Consider the following 11,382-nt stretch of genomic DNA (forward strand, 5'->3'; position numbering starts at 1 on the left):
ATTTGTGTGACCTTAGTCTCTGTATCATATGTTTTAAACGTGTTGGTAGAAAGAAACTAAAAACATTTTATATGGTTGTGCTTAAGTTTACTGGTTAAACAAACTACACCATGTTAGATATTTAAGAGGTGTTTTCAAATACATGATTCTTAAAAATTTATAGAATGCATTGGACCTTCTGGTAAATGTTTTCTTAAGTTGTTATCTAATGGTTGAAACTGTTTGCTAAGTATTCATGTGATATTGCTATTGTCAGCAAGCGATCTAGGACTTGCTCCCTCATTTCTCTATTCTAAGCCCAACTTGTTCTTTCATTTCTCTATTCTCTTCAAGGTAGGGTACTAATTCTATTATGAAGGAATCTGTAGGACGCACAATTTAATCTTTAGACCTTATAAAAGAGATGGCTAACATTTTTTTGTAATAGCATAGCCAAAATAAGAACTTAAATAATAATCTCATAGCTAGATTCACTTCGCCATCAGCGAAGTATACAGTAAGTAGAAAAAACCTCCCTTTCAGACCAAAGGGAAAGAAAGTCTTAAAGTGAGAATATAATTTTCCTCATGGGCATTGTCTACCTTAGAAAAACTACTACAGAACATGCCTGTGACTATAGACTTGTAGTTCAGGCCACCGAAGTTTAGAGATGGGACTTGGGCACTCCCTTGACTTGCATCCTCTGGTCTGCTTTAACAAAAACCAGGAGGAAAAGAAAGCTCGGCATCAGAAGCAATGGGTGGCAGGCCTATGAATGGCTGATCTGTACAGTGATCTGTCCTCAAGGAGACCCAACAGGCCAGTCCACTGCAGTGGCTTTCAATGTGGTAACTCTGGGCTTCAGCAGAAGTCAGCTGCTGAAGAGCCCTGGCAGCTCTGCCAAGAGTTGGATCACTGGAAATGGACCTGCCCTGGAGTCGAAGGATGCCCAGGTCAGAGCCACAGATCTTATTGGCTCTAAGCTGAAAAGCTCTTCACTCAGCCCAACTTCCAAAGTGACCACTGCAGCTGAGGGGATGGTCAAGTAGGGTCAGCAACATTGCAGGCAGAACTGTAAATTTCTTGTTAGAGATGCCCCCTGCCTTTACCTGGCCAGCTCTCCTCCCAGGCCAGCTAAGCAATGAAAGTCAACAGAGTGCCTTCCCCTAGGAGGTTCACACCTCCCTTAGGATATACCCCATGTAGAGATAGATAGGTCTGGGCCTCTTAACTTACAAGGCCTAAAGCCCACCAGATTATTATCAAGCCCCTTCTATCAGGTTCTATTTGCCTCTCAATCAGAAAACTTAATTGTAGCTTAGACAGCACCTTTCTTAGCTCCTCTAATAATGACTCTGTCCTTTGTTCTAGACCCTGTCTAGCATACTTGGGCCTCATTCCTTTGTAATCATAACCTCTACTCTACCTCCAATGGCTCTACTCCCAACCTGTGTGTACTGATGGTCCTCTTCCCCACTTAATGCTGTATAATTGTTCAAACCTGATAAATGCCACTCTTAGGATCATTGGTTACTATCCTCACTCTGTCTTTTATGACCTTGTGTCAATATGATCAGAGTCGGCAAACTTGGAAGGCTTCCATAGCCTTGGCAACCCATGACAAGAGCCTAGGGTGGTTACTGGCACCATAAACTAGAGTGTCAATTTGTTGGGTCAACAACAGGAGTCACTGTGCACTTGCTCCTCATGTGGGATCTCTGTCCTTAATGTGCTGTACATTGTGATTTAATGCTATAACTAGTACTCAAACAGTATGTTTCACTTTGTGTTTCTATGTGGGTGCAAACTGTTGAAATCTTTATATTAAATTGATCTTCTGTATATAAGGAGAATTGAAAATGAATCTTGATGCAAATGGAAGGGGAGAGGGAGCGGGAGAGGGGAGGGTTGCGGGTGGGAGGGAAGCTATGGAAGAGGGAAGCCATTGTAATCCATAAGCTGTGCACTGGAAATTTATATTCATTAAATAAACTTTTTTAAAAAAAGTTCTGCTCTAAGCAAGACACACATAAAGCCAAGCTCATCCCTTTCTCAACAAAAATTTAATGCTAACTGCATATTTAGGACTGTACTATTGCATTTAATTCCAGTACTTCTCTACATCTTATAAGATTTTAATTATTTGAGAGGTTGAATTAGACAGTGAGAGGAAGAGACAGAGATAAAAGTCTTCTATCTGCTGGTTCACTCCCCAAATGGCTATAACAGATAGAGTTACACTGATCTGAAGCCAGGAGCCAGGAGCTTCTTCTCTGTCCCCTACTTGGGTATAGGGGCCTAAGCACTTGAACCATCTTCTACTGTTTTTTCAGGTCATAGTCATAGCTGAGAGCTGGATCAGAAAAGGAGCAGCTGGGACTAGAACCGGTGCCCATATGGGATGCCAGTGCCACAGGCAGAGGATTAAACTACAGTACCAGCCCCTCTATATCTTATAAGCACATCTTATCTGTAAGAAGAAAACTGAAAAGTGAGTCAAGTATATCACAAATTATGTTAGAAATTATCTCTAATTAAAAAAAAAAAAAAAGGAACACCCTATAATAGAAATCTGCACAAATGTCCTGTGTCCTATTACTTTATCCTTCAGAATACTTTTCAAGATTTCTTCTGGCCTTCACATCTTCCCTTGTTCCTCATACCCTTTCTACATTGCTGCCTCTCTGTCCCTGCAGCTCTCTCCCTTTGGAAGCAGTCTTGTGGACTGGCAATCATTATTTCAAAATGTTTTGTAGGGAGGGCCTGAATGGCCTTCTAATATCCCTTAAATATATATTTCCATAAAACAGACAATAGAGGGGCTGGTACTGGGTCCTAGCAGGGAAAGCTGCTGCCTGCACTGCTGGCATCCCATGTGGGCACTGGTTTGAGTCTCAGCTGCTCCATTTCTGATCCAGCTCTCTTCTAAGGTCTGGGGAAGCAGTAGAAGATGACCCAAGTCCTTGGGCCCCTGCACCCATGTGAGATAACTGGAAGAGGCTCCCAGCTCTTGGCTTCAGTTCAGGGTAGCTCCAGCCATTGCAGTCATCTGGGGAGTAAACCAGAAGATGGAAGGCCTTTCTTCCCCCCCCCCACCTCTGCTTCTCTCTAACTCTGCCTTTCAAATAAAAATAGTAATAATAAAAACAGACAGTAGAGCATAGTGGGAAAGCCATTGCCTGTGATGCTGGTATTCCATGTTGTGCATGAGTTCATGTCCCAGCTGCTGCTCTACTTCTGATCCAGCTCCTTCATGTGCCTAGGAAAGCTACAAAAGATGGTGCTTGTGATCCTACTCCCAAATGGGAAATGTGGAAGATACTGGCTCCTGACTTTAATCCAGTCCAACTGCAGCTATTGTGGCCAATAGGGGTGTGAACCAATGGATAAATGATTTATGTCTCTCTCTCTTTGTAACTCTACCTTTCAAATAAATAGTTTTAATTTTTTTAAAAATTTAACAAATGGCCCTGAATATTCTGACTCATCTTGACATGTAACAGGATCCAAGAAAGTTGCTGCTGACTTTATGTAGTGCCTCCTCAATCCGTTCTATAAGAAAAAAAATATGTATTTCTTTTGCTATCCAAGCACTCGAATCTAAAAGAAACAATACTACCCAGTACAGCTCTATTTAAGGCTGCTCCTGCACTGAAGAAAAGTAAAGGAGCAAGGGGCCCAAACCCTGTGTGGCAGGGTGACAGTCCCCTCCTCACTCTGCATCTGAGTTTCTGGTTAGAGATGGAGACAAAGGCAACTCCAGATACTGCAGTGGTACACAAACAGCCTCAATCACAGACACGCCTTGTGTGTGTGCAACAGAAGGAGAGCACGGAGCACTATGTAAGGGAGGAGGAATACATTGAACAAAAAGGAAAGGATGTGAATGGACATAGCTAAGAATTTCCCCACCCTGCTGATCACGATCTCAAGGATGTCCAGGCCAGAATTCCATTTCACTTTGGAAAACACACTCCACAACTATGAATTCTGCCTTAAAAAATAAGCTTCATTCTGCTCTAGGAAGCTATATTGGTTTGGGCTAAAATGAGAAACACAGAGACCAGCTGGGTCTGTTAGGTGAGAAGAAAGGAAGCTTGATTTCCAGTTGTTACTTTGTAGCATGTTAGTCTTAAGAGGATTTCATTTTCCACTTCTATTTGAAGAAATGGAAAGGTAGAATCAGTGCCAGCCTAACACATGGCAACTTTAGCCACTGATGACATCACAGCTTGCTACCCAAAAGTGGCAGCCAAAATAAACTCAACAAATGACAACCAAAATAAAACAGAAAAGTCTAACATAATACCAACAGTTGTTCAGCAGATATCACCAAGATCATGACACAGAAGTCATCAGAAGGATAAAGGGTGGGTCTGGCTTTGTGGCACAGTGGATTAAGCCACCACAAAATAAAATGCTGGGATCCAATATGTGTGTCCACCCTTTAAAAAAAATTGATTTATTTGAAGGTCAGAGTTTTGGGGGCCAGTGCTGTGGCATAGCTGGTTGAGGCATCCCTGCATCCCATATGGTCTCTGGTTCCGGTCTTGGCTGCTCCACTTCCAATCCAGCTTCCTGCTAATGTGCTTTGGAAAGTGACACAGTATGGCCTAAGTCCTTGGCCATTTGTCCACATGGAGATCTGGAAGAAGCTACTGGCTTCTGGCTTCAGATCAGCTCAGATCTGGCCATTGCAGCCATTTGGGAAGTGAACCAGCAGACTAAAGACCTCTCTATCTGTCTCTATATTTATCAGTAACTCTGTCAAATAAATAAAATAAATCTTAAAAAAAAATGTCAGAGTTACAGAGAGGAGGGAGAGTCAGATGGGATGGCATTGTGGATTAGCAGGTAAAGCTGCTGCCTGCAGTGCTGGCATCTGGTATAGGCACAAGTTCATGTCCTGGCTGCTCCACTTCTGAACCAATTCTCTGCTAGTGGCCCTGGAAAAGTAGAAGATGGTCCAATACCTGGGTCCTTGCCACCCAAGTGGGAGACCTGAATGAAGCTCTTGGTGCCTGGCTTGGGCCTGGCCCAGTCTTGGCCATTGCAGCCATCTAGGGAGTAGACCAGCAGATGGATAATCTCTTTCTCATTCTCTCCCTTTCTCTATCTCTGCCTTGCAAATAAATAAATAAATGCTATAAAAGAGAGAGATCTTTCATCTGAGATGGCTGCAATGGCCAGGGCTGAAGCACACAGAATCCAGGAGCCAGGCACTTCATCTGGGTCTCCCATATGGGTTACAATGGCCCAAACACTTGAGTCATCCTCTGCTGCTTTTCTCAGGCCAACAACAGGGGGCTAGGTTAGAAGTGGAGCAACTGGGACATGAACTGCTGCTCATCTGGGAAGCTGGCATTGCAGATGGTGGCTTTCCCCATTGTGCCACAATGCCAGCCCCATGAGTGCCAGTTTGAGTCACAGCTGTTCCACTTCTGATCCAGCTCCCTGCTAACACAACTGGGGAAGCAGAAACAGATGGCACAAGTACTTGGGTCCTTGCACCAACGTGGAACACTGGGTTGGACTTCCAGGCTGAGTCAGCATTATTCATTGCAGTCTCTTGAGTGAACCAGCAGATGCAAGATCCCCATCCTTCTGTCTCTGCCTCTTTCTCTGTAACTCTGCTTTAAAATAAAATTTTTAAATCTTAATAAAATAAAGAGAAAGGGTGAGAGAGTAGCCACAGTAAAGTAACAGAGCAAAGCTACAGTTGTGCTGTCCCTCAGCAGCCTTCTGCCTCAAGTGGGAAGTCTCTGGCTTACAGACACTGACATAAAAGACACATTCACAACACATTTCAAAACAAAAGATGAGAGGTTTACAAGGCATATTGATTTTATGATGACTTTCATTCAATAGGTACACTGGGTTTAGGTATATGCCTTTTGTGCAGCCAAGTTAACCCAGGGACTAATTCAAAGAGAAACATTGAGGAAGATGTACTGCCAGGGGAGAGAGTTGCAATGTCCCATTGCTCTTATAGCATCATAAAGAGAATGAAAAGGGCTACTTATGTCTATGGTTATAAGAAGGACAAACACTTTAGAAACACTTCAGCACAAACACTTCAGAAGAGGGGAGCAAATTACAAATATAGTTATTTTAAGAAAATAAAATGAAGTAAATTTCAGAATATAATGTGGGGTAGAAAAACACCATCAGTTCACCAATTCACACGGGATCCAGGAAAACTGCCCTGCCTACTCATAAACCAAATGTTTCAAAACACATTTTCTGATTAAATTCAGAAGATTACAGGAATCAGCACTCTGGGTGTTCAAATGCCAAATTAAGTTTTAGTTTCCACTATGGGTAGATGTAGCCAACTACTCAGATCATGAGAAAAACTTTTCCATAAGAAGGAACATGAAATATTCAGTCACACAGAATAACTATGCTTAGTGCTCAAAGTGAACCCCAGGATAAGCACCCAGAAAACCTGTTAGGTCTTGGGGCCAGCTCCATGGTGTAGCATGTAAAAATTTATTTATTTAAAAGGCAGAGTTACAGAGAGGCAGGGCACAGAGAGAGGTCTTCCATGCACTGATTCACTCTGAAAATGGCTGCAATGGCCAGAGCTGGATCTATCTGAAGCCAGGAGCCAGAAGCTTCTGTCAGGTCTCCCATGCAGTGCAGAACCCAAAAACTTGGGCCATCTTCCACTGCTTTCCCAGGCCACGGCAGGAAGCTGGATCTCAAACAAGCACCCATATGGGATGCCAGCACTGTAGGTGGCAGCCTCACCTGCCATGTCACAGTGCCAGCCCTCAAAATAAACCTATTTTAAAAAGCATTTTAAATGAGGGATGGGAGAGAGTTTGTTTATCCAAAGCAAGGATGACATAACATAACATAACTACTACACAGAAGAAGCTCCTGGCTCCTGGCTTTGGATTGGCATAGCTGCGACCACTGTAGCCAACTGGGGAGTGAACCAGCAGATGAAGACTTATCTCTCTCTGCTTCTCCTCTCTGTAGCTCTGACTTTCAAGTAAAATAAATAAATCTTTAAAAAAAATAAGGTAACTACTAGTACTCATTAACTTAAAAAATATAGAAATTTAATGAAACTCAAAATATAACCAAAATCATCTACTACAAATTATAATCTTTATTCGAAGTCATATTAGAAAAAATTTAACCCCTCCCCTCCTTGAAAAATGCACATGGGACTGGTATAGTAGGTTAAGCAGACCCTGGCAGTGCCAGCACCCCACATGGGCACTGGTTCAAGACCTGGCTGCTCCATTTCCAATATAGCTCCCTAATTCACCTGGGAAAGCAAAGGATGATGGTCCAAGTGTTTGGGCCCCTGAAATCAAGTGTGAGAACCAGAAGAAGCTCCTAGCTTCTCGTTTTAGCCTGGCCCAGCCCAAGTCATTGTGGCCATTTGAGGAGTGAATCAATGGATGGAAGACCTCTCTCTATCTCTCCATCTCTCTGTAAATCTGCCTTTCAAGTAAATAAAATTAAAAAAAAAAAAAAACCCTATACAATGTAGTATTTTGGTTATTCCCTCATACAAGGAAAGCTCAGATAAACTGTAGATGAATCCTCCTGGCTTGATGCAATTCAGAAGGAGGATTGCTTCTGCCACCCTGTGCTAGACATCAATGAGAGTTATTAATGGGAAGATGAGTGGACACATCAGACTGCTTCCTCACATGGCATCTTTTCTTAAAGACATCACTGCTACATTATCAGATTATGTCTCTCATATGAAACATGTCTCTCCTAAAAATTTTAAAGAACTTGCCGGAAACTTCTAGCAGAGCAGGGGATGATGTGCCAAGAACAGTGAGTTAGCCTGAGTAGTCCAGGAAGCCTGTTCTTGGCTGTTTTCAAGTTCGTATTAATGTACACACAACATAGTTGCTGAGAAAGTGTCTTACAGTTGTTTCCTGGGTGTGAAGCAACTCTTTTTAGCAGAAACACATAACTGCTTGTCCACTCACAAGCACTGTGATAGGGAGTACATGGGAGAAAAGGTCAAAAACACTGGGTTTCAGAGAAAGAATGCTGTTACCCTAGCAACCTCTATCCAGGATTCCCTTTCTATTTTTACTTCCTAGGTAACTTTACTATGCTAAATGAGTTTCACAGATTAGTAATCTGGTGACAACAGGACTCTAACAGAATCTATGAATCACTGAGTTAATCAAGTGAAAACTTCATTATACTGAAAGTCTATAGCACTAGTTTTCAGGGCCACATTGCTCTTTTTTTAAAAAGATGTTTTATTTATTTATTTGAGAGGTAGAATTACAGATAGTGAGATGGATAGACAGAGAGAAAGGTCTTCCTTCTGCTGGTTCACTCCCCAGTTGGCCAAAATGGCCAGAAGAGCTGCACTGATCTAAAGCCAGGAGCTAGGAGCTTCTTCTGGATCTCCCACATGGGTGTAGAGGCCCAAGGACTTGGGTCATCTTCTACTGCCTTCCCAGGCCATAGCAGAAAGATGGATCAGAGGAGCAGCTGGGACTGAAACTGGTGCCCATATGGGATGCTGGCACCACAGGCAGAGGATTAACCTACTGAGTTACAGTGCCAGCCCAAAGCCACATCTTTTACCGCACTGTGTGGGCATCTCTGTGCGGGGAGAGGGGCACATTTTCTCTTTTCTTCCTTACCCCTCTTCACATTAACACCTTGTACAAAGGCTTCCACAGACCAGTCATTTTGAAAATCTACCACTAATATCCTCCCATGTTGAAAATGTCATGGGGTTAAACACAGAACCCAGAATAAGAAAAGTAACTTGAAGCTGGTGTTGTGTCTGAGCGGGTAAAACCATATGGGTGCCGGTTCAAGACCTGGCTGCTCCACTTCTGATCCAGCTCTCTGCTATGGCCTGGAAAAGCAGTGGAAGATGGCCCAAGTGCTTGGACCCCTGTACCTGTGTGGGAGACCTGGAAGAAGGTCCTGGCTTCTGGCTTCAGATCCATGCAGTTCTGGCCATTGTGACCATCTGGGGAATGAACCAGCAGATGGGAGATCTCTCTCTTTCTCTCTGTCTTTGCCTCTCTGCAACTCTGCCTTTCAAATAAATAAATAATTAATTAAAAAAAAAAAAGTAATGGGCCAGCGCCGCGGCTCACTTGGTTAATCCTCTGCCTGCAGTGCCGGCATCCCATATGTGCACCAGATTCTGTCCTGGTTGCTCCACTTCCAGTCCAGCTCTCTGCTGTGGCCTGGAAGGGCAGTGGAGGGTGGCCCAAGTGCTTGGGCCCCTGCACCCACATGGGAGACCAGGAGGAATCACCTGGCTCCTGGCTTCGGATCAGCACAGTGCACCAGCCACAGTGGCCATTTGGGGAGTGAACCAATGGAAGGAAGACCTTCCTCTCTGTCTCTCTCTCTCACTGTCCAACTCTGCCTGTCAAATTAAAAAAAAAAAAGTAACTGGCCCTCTTAATTAAAACCATGTGGACTGTAAGATAATCAGCTCGGTGGAGCATTGAGTGACTGTAAAGAACTAGACAAGAAAAATTGATACTTTTCTGTATTTATGTTTTCGTAGCTCTCCATTATGAAAATCCAGATTGAAGTAGCTCATTATTAACTCACACGGTAGACTTGCATTAATTTCAGTTCACTACTCACTTTGCAAAGGGGTTAGCAGCAGGTAATAAAAGTTGACATCCCTAATAACATGAGAAGAAAGAAGGGTTGAAGACAGAAATCGAAAAGCAGGAAAATAAATCAGCTATGTTTCCATGGCCTCAATCTCCAGATTGAAAAAGAGTGTTAATTAAACACGGAGGAGCGATCAATCCACAAAGCTACTGCACAAGCTTCACGTGCTTCTGGGAAAGTCAGCCAAACACAGAGCGCCCCAGCTGTCAGATGTGTCCACAGGGTCCAGCATGGGGGCCAGGAGCCAGATCCTACTCTGATCTTCCATCCCCACCTCTCCACTGCCTCAGGCTCCAGCTGAGGGCCACCGAGCCCCGCCCAGCTGGAACTACCAGGGGATATAGCCAGAGGCCCAGCCACAAGGCATTCTCTGACCCACCCACAGTGAGAACTGGGCTTATTTAAACATAGGGAATGGGACTCCTTCCTTCCCCTGCTCTCAACTGCCCTGCTTGTGCCGTTCCTCGTCCAGTGTACTTTAAGACTTTGAGCGAGGCAGCCCGTGGGACCGGCCAAGTGTTGGGAGACCGGGAAGCGACAGTGGAAGACACAACACCTGGGCCCCAGCCTTGACTCTGCCGGAGAAGCTCCCAGGATCACTTAGAAGCAAGTGATCGAGGTCTGGGAGCCGCCACCCGCCATCGCACCCACCCCTCTCCCACACACGCATAGATGCCCCCTCCTGTTCTCCATACTTGCCGTGGAAAATCTAGGGAGCAGGTCCCCTTTCTTCAGGACACACGGGAAGCAAAGCGGGGAGTGTGGGACAGGAGTCGCTGGAACTTGGGACCCACGGTGGCAGATGCAGAGGCACAGAAGCGGCGGGCGGCAGGTCTGGGGCTGCTCTCCCGAACTGCCTGCAACTGCACTTGCAGAGCAAGACTCCCCAGTGAATGCGGGAGAAGGAGCAGCGCGGCCCCTCAGGGCCCTCTCTGATCAGTAAATGAACTTCCGTTCCCAACTCCGAGCCACTTGGAAAGGCACGCGCATGCGCACGTTCTTCCGCATGCACACGCACACAGGCGTTCAGAGCAGGAAAACGTTAGAGCACCGGGTGACTCTGGGAAATGGAGTCCAGGCCAGGGCATTCCTGGATAGACTTACTGGCCCTCTCCTAGGACTTAAGTGTGGGGTGGGCGGAGACAGGCTGGGAACCAGAGGGCGTTTGCTTTTGTTTACATCCCGCCTTCCCTTCCTTCCCACCCCAGATCTCAAGGGTCAGCTGCTGTTCTTCCTTTCTTGAACAAAATCTTAAGAAGTGACAGCCACTGCTGCTGAGTCCCAAACCCCGGTTCCCTCACACACGCTGTTTCCCTCAGAAAAATCCTACTGACTGCTTTATTCCTGGACAGCTTCTCTCAAGTAATGAATGACAAGGATTTCAATGTAACTCTTAGCACAGGTGTACACAGCATAGTTTAACATCTAGATTTGAGGATACAATTTTTATTTGTGTCTTTTATTTGTGGTTCTTTTCAAAGCATTTTACACCACCCTCTAATTCACCAAGTACAAAAAAAAAAAAAAAAAAAGAGAGAGAGAGAGAGAGCGAACTGGATACAGGACTAACATTGCCAAGTATCTTCTAGGGGCCAGATTACCAGAGTAAATGCCTTACTTTGTATCAATTATACCTTAGGTTAATTCTGGAGACAGTATTCTCAATTTACAAAGAGAAAGCTGAGGTGGAAAGAGATTAGAATTAAATTTGCCCATGGAAGTATGGTAAAAAAGTCTAGGTTAAAGGCCAACCAAAGT

The 11,382-nt window shown here is 44.4% G+C and overlaps 1 pseudogene; it reads right to left on the bottom strand.

Moving 5' to 3' along the window:
• Positions 1-10,587, bottom strand: part of LOC133755141 (zinc finger protein ZFP2-like) — a 44,278-nt pseudogene extending 33,691 nt beyond the window's left edge.
• Between the last annotated feature and the right edge of the window lie 795 nt (positions 10,588-11,382).

This window comes from Lepus europaeus, unplaced genomic scaffold, assembly GCF_033115175.1.
Source record: "Lepus europaeus isolate LE1 unplaced genomic scaffold, mLepTim1.pri SCAFFOLD_3_1, whole genome shotgun sequence".
NCBI classification, from domain to species: domain Eukaryota; kingdom Metazoa; phylum Chordata; class Mammalia; order Lagomorpha; family Leporidae; genus Lepus; species Lepus europaeus.